General features: G+C 38.0%; 1 protein-coding gene across 19 annotated transcripts in view; it reads right to left on the bottom strand.

Annotated features, from left to right (window-relative positions):
* Positions 1-19818, bottom strand: part of Zeb1 (zinc finger E-box binding homeobox 1) — a 184142-nt gene that overhangs the window by 122286 nt on the left and 42038 nt on the right. For 6 of the 19 annotated variants that reach the window (XM_030250409.1, XM_030250405.1, XM_030250406.1 and 3 more), the window contains one exon: positions 11665-11801. The exons of 12 other annotated variants lie outside the window; for them this stretch is intronic. The gene's annotated coding sequence lies outside the window, so the exon portion shown is untranslated. Of the gene's footprint in view, positions 1-11664; positions 19814-19818 lie in introns of those variants that run through there. One more of the 19 variants, XM_030250408.1, reaches the window with a different exon arrangement.

Genomic DNA, 19818 nt, shown 5'->3' with positions numbered 1-19818 from the left:
AAAATCGATTTTTCCTTAGGCCGTGAATCAACTGCAGATAGGTTCTTGGTTAGGGCTGAGATAAATTTATTATTTTTGAGATAAGAGAATCACTGGAACAATGCAATCATAAGAAGAGTCGATGGCTGATAGGTTATGGGAGAAGAACACATGGCACCACAGAAGCAGGGGTTACACTAAAACAACCTTCAGAACAGGGGAGGTGGCACATTTGGTAAAAGCTGGTCATGCAGACAACCGGACTTGAGCTTGATACCTGGCAATCCCAGCACTGGGAAGACAGAGGCAGGCAGAGCCCCCGAGGCTCATTGGACAGACAATCTAGTCCAGTTAGCAAGCCTCACATTCCAGTAAGATATCCTGCCTCAAAAATCCAGGTGGGCAGCATCCTGAAAATGTCACCAAGGTTACCCTGTGACCTCTACATCTGTATATCCATGTGCCACTCACATAAATATAATTTTCAAGGCTAACTATAATCATAAAATTAATCTGCTCCTTCTTTTATAAATCTGATTTAAAAAATTTAGATATCCAAAAGGATAATACACTTAATCTTTAATATCTTACTAGAAATTTAGTGTATGTAACTAGTCTGTTTATAGCAAATACATAGTTTTATTTCTTAAAAGTTGTATGAATTTTTCAGCACTTTTCCTATTATCAGCATCTATTTTAATAGATACCAGAAAATTTAACATTTGTAAAAACATGCTAGTTTTATTATTTCATTATAATTATCAATCTGTTTAAATCAAAACCAAATTAGATATATTGGAAAGTATATGGTTGGCCTTAAAAATATATATACAAGTAACACCATACAAAGTGAACATGTTATATTTAGGAATATACATAGATATTAATGCATATAACCATAATTAATTAAAAATAGAGGCCATGAATTTGAAGGAGAGCAGGTAGGCAGGGAGGGGTATTGGAAAAGTTTAGAGGGAGAAAAGTAAGGGAGAAAAGTTGTAATTAAGCTATAATCTCAAAAACAAAAAAGTCAAAGTTTTACAGTAATTATTTTGAAAAACCAAAATTAATTTAATAACAATTCCTACATGTTATCTTCACTATGTATGCACACATTGGTTCCCACGGAGGCCAGAAGCTGGAGCAGCAGGTGCTCATGAGCGGTATCATGTTGAGGCCGAGAGCTGAACACAGTCCTCTGGAGAGCAGGAAGCACTCCGAAATACTGAGCCACTCACTGCGCCTGTCGCAGACTATCTTTTACAGAAAGACATGGCTAGCAGAGCCTAGAGGACTCTAAGTCTCTCATGTCAGATAGGACATGACCAACCCAGGGACTCTGACTTTAATAGTGAGCATTATATGGTTTTGTCTTAGAGCAAAGTGCTATTTTTAGATGCATAAAATAGAAGAGAAACATTCTAATTTCACAGAGTTTCTCTAAGCAACGAGTAATGCTGGTGTTCATTAAAAGAGGACTGTTGCTAGTACCTCAGATAAGGTCATGATTGGCTTCTATGGGAAGACCAGGTAACAGAGTCATAAATTACTTAATGGAAGCAATTCAAACATTTCTGATTTTTAATAATCTCCTCTTATGTTTGTTCTCCCCCCCCCTGTATATTTATATGTGAGTTAAGTATAGTAGATCTCAAAACGTGTCCTGGAATAACAATTTCAACACCACCTTGTGGACTTGATAATTTTTGCATGGGTATGGGCCCCATTTCAGACCTTCAGAACTAGGAAAAATGGCTGAACCTATGAGTGAATAGCCTTCCAGGTGACTCTGATACATACAATTTTTAAAACCAGTGGCATAGCATGTCTTAAAAATGTAGCAAGTTTCTCAAATTTTGTATAACACTATCTACAGATGGATAAATTATACAATTTAAAATCAATTTAAGAGAAACAAACCAGGCAGTGGCTGTGCATGCCTTTAATACCAGCACTTGGGAGGCAGAGGCAGGCAGATTTCTAAATTCGAGGCCAGCCTGGACTACAGAGTGAGTTCCAGGATAGCCATAGAAACCTTGTCTCGAAAAACTGGAAAAAAAAAAAAAAGACTTAAAAAAGAGAAACAAGAAATCAATCATACAAATGCCCAAAACATTTTCCGCAACATAATAAACTACACACAGGAGGAATTATCAAAGGATGTAAAGTCCTCATTGACATGTCAAGAAGCTAGAAAGCATAAATGAAAAGATAGCCTTGGGTAATAACTATTTATCTTATCAAGGCAGAAATTAGACTACGCACATTATACCCAGGGAGAGCACGTGAGAGCAGAACGCCAGGTGCTGCCTGCTCGCTAGGCAGCCGTCTACCCCAGTGTGGCGGCCAGCAGTGCAGCAGGTCTGATGAAAACCATTTGCCACGAGTGTGTGTACCTTCATGTTTCTTCTGTAGTCTCTACAGTTCTGACGTCACCTTCCCCATTAGCATATTTCCTACTTGGTGAGCCACATGCAGCTGTTAGAACCACGTCGGTTCACCCCCATCCATCTTTCCTTGGCTTTGAAATTATATGTTCTTTATTCCCTCAATGTGTTTGAACAGAGAACTTTCTAGGTCCATTTGAAAATGAATAAATCAAACTGAAGATACATATCTACTTTAATTCCCTATAGAAGTAAAATTTCCACGAAGCCTTAGGGAGCCAACTCCAGTCAAACGCCCAGAACAGCTTTCCTGGTTTCAGCGATAGAGGTAAGGTATCAGAAAGTGTTGGTGTCTTGTTTTAATCATTGTAAACTATAGCCAGTAACTCTTGGTTCTTTGTGTTTTTTCATTCTCACAGGAATTGAACTTCCTATTTTCATTATAATGTTTTATTGTTAAATAACTTAGAGATTTAATAACAATTAAAACAAAAAACCTAAAACAGTGAACTAAGAAAAACTGACCTAACTGGGAATCAAACTTTGTCAAACTCTAACTAACCAAGCAACCAACCTACCAATCAACAACCAAGGGCTACATAATCAACACATTCAGCTGTGAGAACCACATTGCTTTTGCCAATTAAAAACAATAATCTTAATCCTTTGTAATCCTTTTCAAAACAATGTCAAACAGTTCTTGACTTTGAGAGCCATAAAAATCAATCTAAGATATGGATTTGGTTATTAGACATAATTTGTTGACTTTTGCTTTAAACAGTTGTACAAAAGATACACAATACAGAAAAGTCCACTTTTTGAATAAAATCTTTTTTTAATTAAAAAAATACATTATATATTGCAGAAAGAAGAGATGTAATATGCATCACCAAAAATAAAGATGAGTTCCTACTTAAAATGAAGTCTGGAAAATACGCTGCTATCGATTAGAGACGTAACCCAGCAGTGGAAAACACGCTGCTATCGATCAGAGACGTAACCCAGCAGTGGTTTGGGTGCTGTACCATGAACCTGTTTCCAAGTCAGGCCTACTGCTGTAAGAGTGGGAACAAAACACCCATGCAAGGAGTTACAGAGACAAAATTTGGAGCTGTGACGAAAGGATGGACCATCTAGTGATTGCCATATGCAGGGATCCATCCCATGATCAGCTTCCAAACGCTGACACCATTGCATACACTAGCAAGATTTTGCTGAAAGGACCCAGATATAGCTGTCTCTTGTGAGACTATGCCAGGGCCTAGCAAACACAGAAGTGGATGCTCACAGTCAGCTATTGGATGGATCACACGGCCCCCAATGGAGGAACTAGAGAAATTACCCAAGGAGCTAAAAGGAACTGCAACCCTATAGGTGGAACAACAATATGAACTAACCAGTACCCCGGAGCTCTTGTCTCTAGCTGCATATGTATCAAAAGATGGCCTAGTCGGCCATCACTGAAAAGAGAGGCCCATTGGACTTGCAAACTTTATATGCCCCAGTACAGGGGAACGCCAGGGCCAAAAAGGGGGAGTGGGTGGGTATGGGGGACTTTTGGGATAGCATTGGAAATGTAAATGAGGAAAATACCTAATTAAAAAAAAAAAGAGTGATATAGCTACTGTAGCAACAAACCACCACTGACTGGATGTGAGGCACAGTCCATGAAAGAGAGTGCTGGTTAAAAGTCATGGGCAGACAGGACATAATGCACATGGTAGAATGTACAACTCTTATTTTGCTAAAAGGATACTTAGTTAAACTTCTAAAAGTTTATATCCACAGAATACTGCGGCTCCCAGTCTCAGACAGTGAGTGATAGTTATGAGTGGAGACTCAGGACCCAGACAAATGGCTGAAAATAAGAAACTGCTGAGTGTGTAGCATTAAATGGGGCAATTATGTAATTGACTTGGAGGCACAGGGAACACTGTAGAAGAGGGAAAAGGGGGTTGTAAAAGATAGAAGGTGGGGAGGAATAGTCTAAGGTGCTATCTTCTGGACCTGACATGCCCACTGCCATCAACAACTCATAGCAGATGTGACAATGTATCCAAGACCTGCAGGCAGCAAGAGTCAACAGGCATGGGAGAGGTATGAAGATAATAGGACAGATGGGGAGTGTGGTTAAGAGGAATTTAATATAAGAAAGACTAGCAGAAAGGAAGAGGGGATGGAAGCCACATTTATTCTTCTTGTTTTCTCTCTCTCTCTCTCTCTGTGTGTGTGTGTGTGTGTGAGAGAGAGAGAGAGAGAGAGAGAGAGAGAGAGAGAGACAGAGAGAGAGAGACAGAGAGAGAGAGAGAGACGGAGAGAGACAGAGAGAGAGACGGAGAGACGGAGAGACAGACACAGACAGTAGACAGGTAGACATATTTTCATTCTTGTGGCCACAAGTGAGGCCAATGTTGAAAGTCTGTCCTTGACAGCTCTTGCACTTTGCTTCATTGAGGCAATCAAACAAAGACATGCTGCCATAACTATTCTTGCTCTGGAGAATCCTGCCTTCTCCTCCAGGCTGTAACTCCATGTCTGCTGTAACACTTACTGGCATTTATGTGGGTCCTGGAGACCTAAACTCTAATCCTCACACTTACACCACAAGCACTTTAACCATGGAGTCATCTCTCAAGTGCCCAGACCAGATCTTTAAAAGAAACTTTATCCTGCTTTTAAGGACAGTTATTATAGTGGTTGGAATGATGCGGGCTCCCCTAGTCTCATACATTTGAAAGCTTAATCCACCCAGATGGTGGAACTAGTTAAGTAAGCATTAGGAGGCGTGGCCTTGGCCAGTTAGCTCTCTCTGTCTTACCTTGTAAACTCTAACCTATTGCGCCATGTCGCCACCTGTCTCCATACACCTCACCATGGTGATGAACTTTAACCCTCTGAAACCATAAACCCAAATTAAACACTTTCTTTTATTAGTTATGTTGGTCATGGTGTTTATTACAAAAATAAAAAAGTAAGACAGTCATAGAATTAATAAGATAATCACTATCACATATGGTTATATAACCTAATTAGATACACTGGACAAAATTATCTTTTTCATTTAATTTTTTATTCGCTTTACATTGCGCCCTGCCCCCTAGTCCCACCCTCACGAACCCCTTCCCCTATTACCTCTTCCCCCTCTCCTCAGAGAAGGGGACATGCTTAGTGGGTACCCTCCCCCTCTGGCCCATCAAGTCAGAGCAGGACTAAGTGTGTCCTCTTCCACTGAGGCTAGACAAAGCAGGGGAAGGGGATTTAAAGGCAGGCAACAGGCAGCAATTAGAATGGTCAGCCTCCATTCCACTTGTTAGGGGACCCACATGAAGGCCAAGCTGTATGTCTGTTACAAATGTGTTGGTGACCTAGGTCCAGCCCCTGCATGCTCTTTGGGGACTGTATAGTAACTAGTGAGAAAGTATTAAAAAAAAGAATATTTGTGTTTTTAAAATAGATTTATTTATTCTTTGTGTACATGAGTGGTTTGCCTGTACATATGTTCACCATTTTCATACTGTGCCCAGGGAAGCCAGAAGATGGAGTTAGATAAACCACCATGTGGGTGCTGGGAATCAAACCTAGATCCTCTGGAAGAACAAGTGCTTTGAACCACTGACCCATCTCTTCAGGCTCAAGAAACGTTTACTCTACAAGAGAGACCAATTTCCACTTTAGAGGTCCAGAGTTCATTGTCATGAACTCCTATACAGTCCACCTATACATCCCAGGTACAGAATCTGAATTTGAATGAACAATAATTTCACCTCTCATTTCATGTGTTTAGGAACCGAGAAAAATCTATGTAATTACCATATGTTTACAAAGTGAAATTACACTCACAACCAGAAAACAAGGCCAACTAGATGAGTGCTTACTAGGCAGGGCCCCAACATCAAACCCCAGACCAGACCAGACCAGACCAGACCAGACCAGACCAGACAAAGACACTAATTCTCACTTCTTATTTTATGTCTGGAGGCATTTTGAATGGTTCAAATGTCACAGCTTGGACAAATCTTTCTGAGCCTTTCCTTTTCCTCACATGGCTTGTGGTACATCTTCTGTCCTCACAGCCACAGACCATGGCCTCAACCTCTTACCACCTATTCAAACTGTACATATCCACAAGGACCCCCGATAAATTCTTCTACTTCTGCCCTTATTCTTTCTGAAACTGTATTCCATCCTTTAATTTTCCCAGAATCTACTACTCTTCAGTTAGCATGAATGGCTAGCTATCTAGTAATCCGTGTTGCCACAAGGTCATGGTATGCTCTAAGTCTCTCACAACCATCTCAGGCTAAGGCACTATTACAAACATGATACATATTTAATAATTATTAAACAAATTTACTTATGAAAACACAGTTTGGCTGTTAAACTAAATATGAATTAAAGATAAAACTTTGAAAGAAGAAAACCACAATTAAATAAATTTGAACATTTAATTTTAATTACCCTCTTATAAGTGACAGCCCAAAGCCAGATGAAATTCTATAAACTGCAAAGCATGACCAGACTTATATTGCTGTTGTTCTTTCCTAGAATTGTGATAAAGTAATTAAACTGTCCTGATTCTAGTTCAATTTGTGGTCTAAAGATAGAATTGAATCATTGCTGATGCTATAAAACCATTAAATCTACTCAGCAATCCACTCTTCCTAAGGTACTTGTTTCATCTCTATAGGAAATTTCTCAAAGATCCAACTTTGCTAGGCAATGTAGCGGGGCAGATAAAGTTGTTCTGTAATCCCAAAAGCCAGTGCTTCCAGCTATACTCTGTGGTCACAATTTTCTCCCTGGGTACCCTGCCTGTGCCTAGGCTTAGGACATAACTCTCCATCTTTCATTCCATCCCTAACAAAGTCTGATGAGCATTTATTTCAATTTATTAGTGTTGGTGAGGAACTAGGTTAATCACTTCACATAAAGAAGCTCACTTCCAGGTGCAGTGATTATGCTAACTAAAGGCAAGAATATAATATAAAATGTAATAACGGCCTTCATATAAAGTACATAGGGAACGCTATTCTTGCAAGAGTGCGCCACTCCAGGAGAGGTGTACTGTATATGCACGCATAGATAGGAAAAGCATCACAGGGCAAGGTCACACGTACAAACACTGACAGAAGCATCCATGGAGGCCAAGAGAGAACAGAAGACAGTTTTCCATAAGCTGAAGGTACTTTGTTAGCACAAGTGCTAATCAACGTACAGTCACTCATTGAATAAGCTAATGAGTACTTACTTGTGGGAAATAGAATAGGCTTTGTATATACCTGAAATATTGGAAGTTAAACCCACTACTGTCCTCTAGCACTTAAAATTCAAGTAATCCTTTTCCCCCGGTATTTGGACTTAATAGAAGAGACTATCACTAACTTCTTCCACAGTATCTGCATTGCTATTTCCTATCTAGTTAACCCTCCCACATGCTATAACCTCTAACCCACAGCTCTCTCCATCAATGCCCACTCTTCATCTTCACCACCAGACTAGCACAAGCCCATGGTCTCTGTCTTAGCTGCACCGTGAAGCTCACCTGGGTCACAGAGCATCATACAACCACAAGAATGACTAGTAGCCAGGTGTGGTGGCGCACGCCTTTAATCCCAGCACTCGGGAGGCAGAGGCCAGCCTGGTCTACAGAGTGAGTTCCAGGACAGCCAGAACTACACAGAGAAACCCTGTCTTGAAAAGCCAAAAAAAAAAAAAAAAAAAAGAATGACTAGTAATTTGCTCAACAACACAGATCTTACAGTTTTGTATTTGGCCTCCTTGATTTAAGTGAGTATATTCTGCATGTTGCTTTTTATATAAAGTTCAGCACGGGCACACCAGGGATGTGTTGGAACACAGGCATGACATTTCCTTGATGAATATGGGGAAAGGTTGGCAGGAAGGAAAGAAAAATGAGTTTAAGCCTCTGGTGATGCTACCTAATGTGATCGGCTGTGACGAACCTTGAATCCCTATACCTCCAGTATGCTCAGTGCTCTGCATGCACAACAAACTCTAGGTAAAATACAAATCCTGCAGCCACTGTCTTCTCTGCTCTTACATGGATGCCAAATGACAAATATCAAACAGATTGGGAATGGCATCTCACCAGACCCCTCATTTCCTATGTCTGAAAATCTCTGGTCTTGAGTATATCTTGTCCTCCCTTACCCTTCAAGGCCATCACATCCATAAAGTTCATAGCCCAGAATCCTATTTGGCTCCCATTTGTTTTACCAACTCCCACTGATGACACGGATTGAGTTAAAGTTTCATTTTCACAGCTAAAAGTGACATGTTCTGCCCTGTCTCCTCTGTCCCCAATGCTGTCTGCCTGTCTCCAGCTTGCACCTTCCACGGACTGAATTATGAGAGGCAGGAAATGTTTTATCTATCATTCTGTTTTCATAATTCTCCATGTATTCAATGATTGCTTATATAAGCTTGATTTATTCCCTATCTATGAACATGAAAGGCAGCTATGGCAGAATTTCAAACTCTAAATATTTTAGTAAAAACTGAAATTGTTAAGAGTGTTAAATACATAAACATGAAGGACATACATAAAAGCTAAGTTGTTAATGCTCAGAAACACATGCATGTAGGCAAATGAAGGCATGTTTAATGGCTCTCATGACTGCCTACAAGTCCTAGTGCAAACAGCAACCCACAGTAACACTAGCCTTAAAGACATAAACAACTGTAAGTCATTGTCATCACACAGATGCTAGATTATGTTTGATGATATGAAAATCAAGGCTTTGCCACTAACTTAATAACTTGGTCAAGTAATTGTTTTGACTGAGAAGGTAATATTCAATACGCCTATCCATACATATTTGCAATGTTTCTGAGAAGGTTTTAAATGTTTACATGGTGAATATAATGGATAATTGTAAATTATTAAATTCTTTATCCCTCAGTTTGTCTATAAGTAAATTGACCCTAGGACACTGTATCGGTGGTTCGACAAAGGTCTTGATACAGACGCTCTGGAGATACGATGAAAATTAAGGGTCAGATGCTTAGCAATGGGGAGTATACACAGAAAGCGATTAAGTTATGCAGTGTTTCACAGACCCTCTGATGGTCACCCTAGCATCTTTGGATTAAACAGGACTAAAACTGAAGTTTTTTTCTGTAGCTTTAAACTGTAGTTTTAAAAATAATGCTGAAGCCTTTAAGCAAAAGAAAATCAGTCTTGTGAACAAAAGTGAAAACCCAAACACAAGTCAGTAACATATTCTTTACTGTTAAAAATTATTAGCTAGAAAAGGCTAAACACCTTATTTATATATAGATGTAGGTGTTAATTACACAAAATTATTCATGCCTTGGAAATTTGGAACTAGGTAAAATAAGAGTCTTAAACAAACTTAAGATAATTCCAGACACAGAAATGTATAACACCTCAGCTTGAAAAATGACAATAATCTACCACCCAAGCCCACCACTATCAACCGCTGGAACTTGGGAAATCCTGTGTGCAGACACCTGAACCCAGGCCCTTTGTGAGAATAGCCAGTGTTCTTTAACTGTTCAGCTAGTTCTAGAACCCCAATGCTCATTACTTTTCTAAAGGTATGTGTGGGAACTTTTTAAATTGAATGTCATTTTACATCAAAAATTCATAATAAAGCCTTAATTTGAATAACAAGTATTCTGTATTACTAAACATCAACTTACAATTTCAGTAGGTTTATGTTTTATTTACAAATTTCTTCCTAGTTGGCTAAAGAGTTGTATTTACCCACTGTCTTCCAGAAATTAAAAAAAAATGAATTAAGTTGTATGTGTATATATAGATTCTTTACATTATAAATAACTAATGCTTCCATGTAATATAACCTGTGTTAGTTACTTACGATTTTTTTAAATTTCCTGCAATGAAATTAGCCCTGCTTCTACTTTTTCTCATTCTAACAGGAACCAGGGGTTATTTTCATTCAACACATTTTATTAAGCAGATACAGGAAGGACTGTGTTTTTGAAAGGAGGGCGATGTTAGTCATGTTTCAGAAGTAGGGCTGCCAAACAAAGTCATCAGCATTCTCTCCAAAGCTGGAGTCCTGTAAGGTCACCTCCAGTGCAGCTTGTCTTCAAGCCCAGCAAGAAATGGTGAGCGAGTGAAGGGGACAGGTGACATATGTCCCACACACACACTCAGCACTGCCATCACATTACCAGGGAACTGTGTTAGAGTTAGCTTCTTGTTGGAAGCCAAACTTATCTTACCTAGCACTAACCTACTTCTAACACAGATGCCATTTTCAAAATCAGCATGCATCTTCTTGTCCTCCATTGAAAACAAATGAGACCGAACAGACATTTCCATCTAGGATTAGTCATTTTAAGGTGTCAATAAATCGACAAGAGACCTGTGAGGTTTGCTGCTGTTAAAAGTTTGGAAGGGAAGTCGGTGCATTGGTTTCTCTCTGCTCTAAGTGTCTCCTGCTGGCGCTCATGTGCTCACTGCACGTTTCTTAAAGAAGAAAGTTACAGGGTAAAAGGATCATTTTTTTACTGTTTTTTTTTAAACATGAAGAAAGCTGTTGTTACCATACTTTTTGAAATTTAAATAGATTGCAAATGATTTTAGAGACCCTCAGAAGGAAAGGCAAGACACAGCTTCAGAGAGATCATGAAAGCAGGGCTTCAATGTTGGATATATCAATTAGAGACGTGTCATCAGATTGCCTAAATGCTGAGATGGTTTCAAAATTCTTCACTTCAGATCTCAAGACATTCAAGAATCATTGAATCATTGAAAAACTAAGCTTAGTAAAACTGGGTTCTTGTGTGTGTGTGTGTGTGTGTGTGTGTGTGTGTGTGTGTTTATGTATGTATGTATGTATGTATGTATGTATGTGTGCGTGCACTTCCTGAGACAGGGTCTCCTCAAGCTGTCAATGGCTGGTCAGTGAAGTCCAGAGATCAAACTTCCCTCCAGTCACTTCCCTTGAGTGCAGACACAGGCTGTCACACCCAGCTTTGCAACATGGGTGATGGGGATGTAACCTCAGGTCCTCGTGCTTGTGTTTCAGGGACTTTACTGGTGAAGCCATATCCCCAGGCCCTAATTTAAAAAAAATAATAATAATACAAAACTTAAAAAATTAATAATCTTTAGGGCATATTCCACTTACAAACAGTGAAAAACTCTTGATGGACAGGTGATGTCCCACCCACAGGAGTGGGTGGTCCAGGTCTGATGCTCTCAGGCCCTCAGTGGAGTATGCTAAAGCCAGGCCTGCATTAGGAGCTTGGCCTCACAGTGTGCTCACTGCCCAGTGCTTACCTTTAGAGAACAAGGTGGCTGACACAAACTGATCGAGCTCTCAGCCCACCTCCAAGAACACTGAAAAAGATCTGCAGGAGGTTCTTGGTGCGGGAGGGACCTCTACAGTCTTCTTGTGGTGGAAGCTTAAGATTATCCTGAAGGAGGAGAGAAGAGTAAGATATTACCCTAAGACCACACCACAAGGGTCAAGTTTATCTTCTAGTACAAAATGAGGCTCTGAAGAAAAAATTAGATTGAATTGTGACAATTCTAAAAGGTCACATTTTCTGTTTATAATTATCTTCTGTTCAAGTAATACTACATGTTCAAGTATTATGCCCTACATTAAACCTTGAGAAATTTAAGCTCTGCCTTATCTCTGGGGAATTAAAAAAATGGAAAAATCTCAGGAAAAATCTGTGTTGCAAATGATCCCAATCATACATTAAACCTTAAGTAAACATGACTACTACAGTCCAGAACCATGTCTGCATCGGTCTGTTAGAGTGTGAGGGCCACAACAGACTCTTGTTCTTATTTTAATGTAGTGATTGCCTATAGTCTTTCAACATTTAGTAAGCTCTAAAATTTTTCATGAATAGAAGGAATACTAAAATAAAATATTTACAAAGTCAAAACTTATATGAAAAATTCAAATTTTTACTTATCATGTTTACTTAGAAGTTTACTTATCATGTAAAACTAAGTAATGAAGCCTCTTCATTTATTTTCTATTTATTTGTAGACTATTGCTAAAAACAGATGGCCTTCCTCAAAATGTTGGCCAACTATTCAGACTAATTAATTTGGTAGGATAAGAAGAAATATTCTTGTTCATAGCTGTTGATAAGGCACTATATATAATTTAAATGATCAACTCTGCAAGGGCACAGGGCTCAAAAAAACAATTCTCCATGATGCATGGGATTCTGTCTGACTGCACTTTCTGAAAGTGTGATGCAGGTCTTCAAGATACACTGGAAATTGTAACAGCACATTTTACTCAGGACAGAGGCTCCCTATTCTTGTTCAGCAAGACTACAGAGTGAGAAGTGGCAGGAAGTTTCGGGCTGGTGTTTATTCAGAATCATTGCAGCTCAGGCTATCACAGCAGGACAAAGTGTCCTAATGATAACTAGTAAGTAAATTAGGGTGTAAGTATGGTCTAAACAGTATGTACATACACCCAAAAAGCCAAAGTTCCTATGATCTATACCTATCAGAGCACACTTAGCAAACAGTAAATTACACCTGGATTTGATATTAAAATGGTGTCTCGGAAATAGTGGAAATTGTTTAAATGACTCATTGAAATCATCAGATAACTCAGACACACACACACACACACACACACACACACACACACACACTTACTTTATGATACATATTACTGTGTGTGATTTTATTTCGTTCCCCTTAAAAGGCTACAGTGTCCTTTTTGTTGAAACTATTTGCAACCCTAAAACTACCTTGAAGCCTTTCAAACAGCAGGGTTTGTAATCGCTACTGTTTATAGCTATGTAAACCATTGTTATAAAGATTTATTGCAAAGGTAAAAACAAACTTTGGTACCTTTAACAATTTATTATTAGAACAAATGAATCCTAATCAATAGAGAAAGAAAATCAATATCCAAATTAGACTAAAGAAACTTTACATTTCTTTATGAAAAGTCTTGAACATCCATAGCTATTACACAAATGCAAATTAAAACCATCTTGAGATGCTATCTTATCCTAGTCAGAACGGTTAAGGTAGAAACATAAATAGATAGATAGATAGATAAATAAATAACAAATAACAAATTCTGGCAAGAATGTACCAGGTAAAGAGGAGGCCTTGTGTGGTGTGCATGGAGTGGTGAGCAGTACAGGCACTATGGACATCAGTGTGAAGGCTTCCTAAAAGTGTGAAGGTGGTCAAAACACAAGGACTGTGTGTCCCACCATACAGATAGCCTGCACACACATATTTATTGCTGCTCTATTCATCAAGGAAACAGAAGCAGACTAGATGTCACCAGCTGATGGGTAATGAAAATGTGATACACACTGTGCCATAAAGAAAAATGAAATCATGAGTTTTCAGAAAAACAGAGCTGGAAAATGTAAGTGACATCAATCAGGTTCGCAAAGGCAAATGCACATCTTTTCTCTCTTGCACAGCAATTCTAGCTTCTGATGTATCTTCATATATGTGCATTTGTCAGAGAGAGTGTGTGCCAAGGCCAGAAAACTAGAAGGGGAAAGGATAAAAAAGGAAAGGAAGAAGAGGAGGAAGAAGAGGATGAGAAGGAGAAGGAGGAAGTGAGGGAGGAGGAGAGAAGAAGGAAAGGGTGAGGGGAAGGGGAAGGGGAAGACTCCCTCACAGTCCCACCCCTTCCCTGAGGTTATTAGAAATGCCAAGGTCACAAGTTCTCATCCCTCCTTGAGAATCACTGGCAGTTAATGTTTTCTTGGAAAAGGAGAGAGATTTTGTTCAGCCATACAGCCCCTGAAGCTGATCAAGCTCCTGCAAATAAATTATAACCATGTCCAATAAGAAATGTTATTACACTTCACACACACACACACACACACACACACACACACACACACAAACACACACACACACAGATTATCAAAGTATAATGCAGATGATTTGAGAAGAGGAAAGTAACTGTGGTGAATATGATCAAAATACATTGTATACATGTATAGGGGTTATAATGAAGTATATTATTATGTATAATTAGTATTCTAACAAAAAACTTAGAAATAGAAACACTATACTTACTCTCAGAAAATAAGCCCAAAAGATACAAGTTCTAAACATGTGATTCATGTTGGGATATTTGGGAAGCTCTGAATTAATATATGTAAAAAACAATAATGTGTTTTCATTTCACAGCATGAATACATTTTATTTTTTTCCAGTAAAGAATTTTTTACTACATACATTTGGAAATTAAAAACAACTGGTAACTTCATAAATTTCCATTAATGTGGAGAATTGGGGATGTCAATGTGTATATACAGAAATATATACATTCTATAAATAACAAGAAAACTGACATATTAGAAAACTAGTAGCTTCCTACTCTATACCCATCCCTGTCATGACAGAGACCGTGGAGCTCCTGATTCAAGCTTCAGATTCTTTACCTGTCTCCTTTCTTCCTAAAAGAGCAATGGCGCAGAGAGAATAAATCCCCAGGAAATGCCTGTTAGCTGGCTGCTCTAAAACTAGCAGTGGGGCAGGCAGTCTCTGGACAACCCAGCACAGGGGGATGCTAGGGCCCTGCAGTGCAGTGGGAGTGAGTGGGCAAGTGGGGGAGCACCCTCATAAAGACAGGGGAAGGGAAAGTGGCTAGGGGGCTTGTGGAGGGGGAAGGGGGAAGGGGCATAACGTTTGAAATGTAAATAAATAAAATAACCAATTAAAAAAACCTAGCAGTGGGAAAGGAAGGCCATGCTTGTAATACTGAAATTATCTTTCATTCAGCATCTTGCAATGAGAGAAATGTTTCAATATTACAAACCAAAAGATGCACTACATTATAAGATATAAATTTAAGTTTATTTTTATGTATTAAAAGTTTAGATACATTTATTCCATGTGTGTGTTTTGCATGTATGTATGTATATATGTATGTGCATTATATGTGTGCCTGGTATCTTCAGAGGTCAGAAGAGAGTATCTGATCCCTAGGAAATGGAATTGTTGTGAGCCACCATGGGGTTGCTGAAAATTGACTTTGCAAGAGCAAAGTACTTTTTTAACTTCTGAGCCATCTCTCCAAACCTATTTTCTATTATTATTTAAATGCAAATATTTGTACTTAAAACAGTTGAGTTAATTTATAAGTTCTCTTTTTGCATGCATAAACTTCAAAGCCAAAGAATCACAGTTCAAAGAATGTGTCATTTTAAACTTCACCCTAAAATTTTTTTTTCAGCAAATTCATTACTTGGAAAAATCATTTAGGTCTGAATATACCTGTGTAAGACATCAACTTAAAAGGTATGACATTTATAGATGGGACTGTGCTAATACAATACTCTTTTTTTCCAACAAGTTATTAATCATCATTATTATGTCCTTTTAGGGTTACAAATCCATACTAGGAGTTAGACCTATTGATGAAAAGATGCTGTATTGGGGTTTTCACAAGGTAAAGACTATTCAACCCAGTCTTTTCATTCGCAAGCTTACTACACTTTGGTTTCTCTTTCATGAAGTATATAACAGGTGTTTGGTATTCCTTCTTAGATGAGAAGGATCACTCTCATTTGGCTGGAATAGTCAAAAGTCTTGGGCTAAATGCTAAGGTGACCTTGTTCCTAGAGATGCAATTATGGAGGCCTTTTTAGAGTGGCTGCTGAGTGCAGTTAAGGAGGAAACACAGACTAGGTGAGAATTCCCCTGGCCTTTGAATATTGGATATGATCTGCATATTGGAGGTGAATTCTTTGGAATGACTGAAAACATATACATCATGTAAGGTCCTCTATTTCGTAATGATTTCAGGTGGTTCAAGTTTGTGATTCTGGAGGAGCATGATTTCTGGTGCTGGGTATTGAGTCGAGAGCCTTATGAATGCTACAGAAGCACTCTACCTTAAGCTGCATCCCCAGCCCAAGCAGGACTGTTACAATTATTATTATATATGTGAACAGTAACATATGGAGCCATGCAGAGCACTGTCCACATGGTAAATACTGGTCCAAAAATTAATATGCATAAAATGACCTGATTCTCTGCATGATGTGTACCCCTGTTCCTGTTCCATGTAGGAAACAGGACAGGGGATGCTGTAAAGCTCTGAACTCTCTAAGTGTGGGCATCAATAACAAGCCAGTTAGTCTGACCTAGATACCAGCTTCTTAACTACAGCGTGGAAGTGCTTATGTAAAGCTGCCCAGCATCATTTTATTAAATATCATGTCTAATGTATAATATCCACGGCAGGTTCTATGAGCTTGTAGTTAATGGCACACGTGGCAGGCGGTCTGCCATAGTCGCTGTTTTAGTAACTTAAAAACCTTCCCTAGAAATTTCTTGTATTAAATAAGATATACACTGTTTTGCTTTCTAAAAAACATTTTCAAAGACTTCCTGCCAATTTTTTTATGTCAAACTGAAACCTATTTTAGGAGATAGGTGACATATTGATTAATCTATTAGTAAATTATTAGTACTCTAGAGGATCAACCTGAAGTACCTTTAAGAAAGGGCTTTTGTTTTTACGATGCCATTAGACTATGTTCAATGTCTGTGTTCTGTGCTAAACTACAACCCAAGGATCACACAAGCCTTAGCACAAGGTCCCAGTTTCCAGTGCAATATCTAACACACAGCAGGTTCTACTACATAGTCATTCGATATGTAAATGGGATTTATCTTCTCTCTTTTAGGTTTACTCAGTAAAGACCCACCATAAGTGGTAGTTTAATATATTTAATAACATTGACCCCCCATAAAATGTAACGGGTTGATAGTTATTGTCAGGATATTAACTTTAAAGATAGGATACAACTTTGAAATGAACCTGTGTAGTTCAAAGCAAGAATTCAAAATTCCAGTTCCACACCATTTTTAGTTGCTACTTGTTTCTTCTGACAGTAGTAGCTTCAAAAATCCTGACAGAAGCTATTATAACATATAATGCATTAGTTGCACTACAGATATACTAAAAAATTCCTACTAGCCTTTGTTTGCTTCTGGAGCCACTGATAAGCATTTCAGCACAACAGATGCTATGCATCAGCACCTTGTGCATTTACCTGACCCTTGGTCACTCTCACCTCCCAGCACCATTTCCTCTACTTTGTGTTTCAAATTCCTTCATGTAGCACAGCTGTCTGACATCCTGGACCATTCAAAGCTAACTCACAGAACCCAAAGGAGTGATCAATGAAACCATGCCATGAACACCTCAAGGCATACTACACAGCGAAGATTTTCATCTCCCCAGGTCACCCCTCCAGAGCCCTGTGAAAACATCCTTCTCCCACACTAACAAGTAGGACTGTCTCTGTATTGACACCTTCAAATCAGAATATGTAAGAGACAGCTTGATGATGTCTCAGTCCATACAGATATAATCACATACTTAACTTGGATTTTATTACTTGAAAAACACTGGTTTTTATTTCACGTTTAAACATTTCAGTGTTAAATTAGGGCAGACCATTAGTTCGGGCACACATACTACCCTGAACTCTAGGCTCCATATGCACATGAAGTAGCATACCCAGCGCCAGCATAAGTGCGATTATCACATGGTAAAGTCAGTACCAAAGCAGTAGGAGTTTTCAAAATACACATGATCCAACATATGAAAATAGCTATTATTTTTAAATGTTTACTAGTATTTTAACTGAGATCATATCATGAAGTGCCAATCTGACATTTTATTTGAGACTAAAATAGCCTCAAATTAATAGAACTATTTTAGTCTCATATGACCTAACATTTTATTTTTCAAAACATGATATATAAACCTTAAAATAGATGTGTAAGAATATAAATTTTATATACTTTTAATAGGAATAAAGTTGATGAAGAAATCATACATTAAAATGTCTGTATATATTTTCTAGCAACTGAAGAACTTGGAGTCCTCCATACATAATTTCTGAAATACCAAAGGATCCAGTAGGAATTCTCCCACAGACAAAATGATCTCCTAAGAATTCAGCTTTCACAAGTCTCTGATGCACATGCTTAAGAACTATAAGAAACTATAATAGAAGTATAAAAATTATTTCTCCATGGTCAGAACTGAGTCATTCCAAGGGTTTATTTTAAAAACATTCAATTAATAGGATTATAATATAAAAGTTTCCTTTTAAAAACCTAGCTTATTATATATTAAATTGATTGCTTCTCTGCTCACTGAAATACATGCTTCCCTATGGACTGTCTGCAACTGACGTTCTGCCTTCGGACTGAGGGAGAACCTGAGATCTAGAGTACTTGGCAATACCTGACTAACTGCATGAGAGATGCTGAGGCAGGAGCTTGTCACATGGGGCAAGGTAAAGTTAATATAATTTTCACGTCTCTAGTTAAGTAAGAAAAATTGCTAAACTAATTTAGATTACTAAACTAATGAGACTAAAAATTAATAAAACTATTTTAGTCTTAAAATCCTGTTTGATAACAAAATGGTCAACTAAATTATGGCGCAGCTTAAACATGCTGGTCTTTATCAGTTATTCTGTAGTGATCATAAATACTGGGTCCATGCAGACAGTGACGTTGCCTTTGACAAGTGCTGGCTTTATCTCATGACTGTTGCTCTCCCCAACGTTAAATCAAAATAATCATGAACCCAACAGGACAGAGGATCCATAAGAAGAAATGTGTAGACACCAAATACATTGTTCAAAAAAATTTCAGTTGAAATTCATTTGCAGTGTATCACCATGAAGCAACCTGGGATTCTTGTTTCAATGTAAACATAAAGACACGACAAATATACCTGATTTTTATCACCAAAGTTTGGTATTATAAATAGACAATCTGGCTCATTTTGGGTATAGAAACAATTTTGTAAAATTCATATTTGAAACAAAAACATAATAGCAAAAGTAGTTTTGGACAGTATTTTGTTACATAGCCCAGGTTGATCTCAAACTCTCAATCCTCCTGTCTCTGTCTCAAGACTGCTGGAAACATAGGTGCACTACCATCCTGACTTTTATAGCAGCATTTGGAAGGTAAACAGATTTTATTTGTTCCTTATTTATAGTATTTTGCCATCAAGGTAAAAAAAAAAAAACCATCCAATAGACTATTTCAAACTTTATAATTTATACTCTGAGTGATACCTAAAATTACATAGGCAAATTCAGTTTGGTATAAATATCCTTAAAACTTAACTTTATTCAAGCAACATTTACAACATACTATTTTAAAGATAATAAGCTACAGTAGAACTACAAAAAACTAAACTTGTTAAACTTTGCATGAACCATATAAACTAATTTTTGCACATTTTTATTAGTTTTCCTCAATCTTGCATATATAAAATCTCTTGTAAGACTGTTCTCCACATTCATCTTATAAAAAGTGTAACAGACATGTAAAACTCACATATTAGGTCATATGTCCTAGAATAAAATTAAAACTTTATTTTAAATATATATGCTTTATACAAATAAATGCCATACAAGTTAAGTGAGA

This window comes from Mus musculus, chromosome 18 (genome assembly GCF_000001635.26).
Source record: "Mus musculus strain C57BL/6J chromosome 18, GRCm38.p6 C57BL/6J".
Lineage (NCBI taxonomy): Eukaryota > Metazoa > Chordata > Mammalia > Rodentia > Muridae > Mus > Mus musculus.
This window is presented reverse-complemented; position numbering and strand designations above follow the sequence as displayed.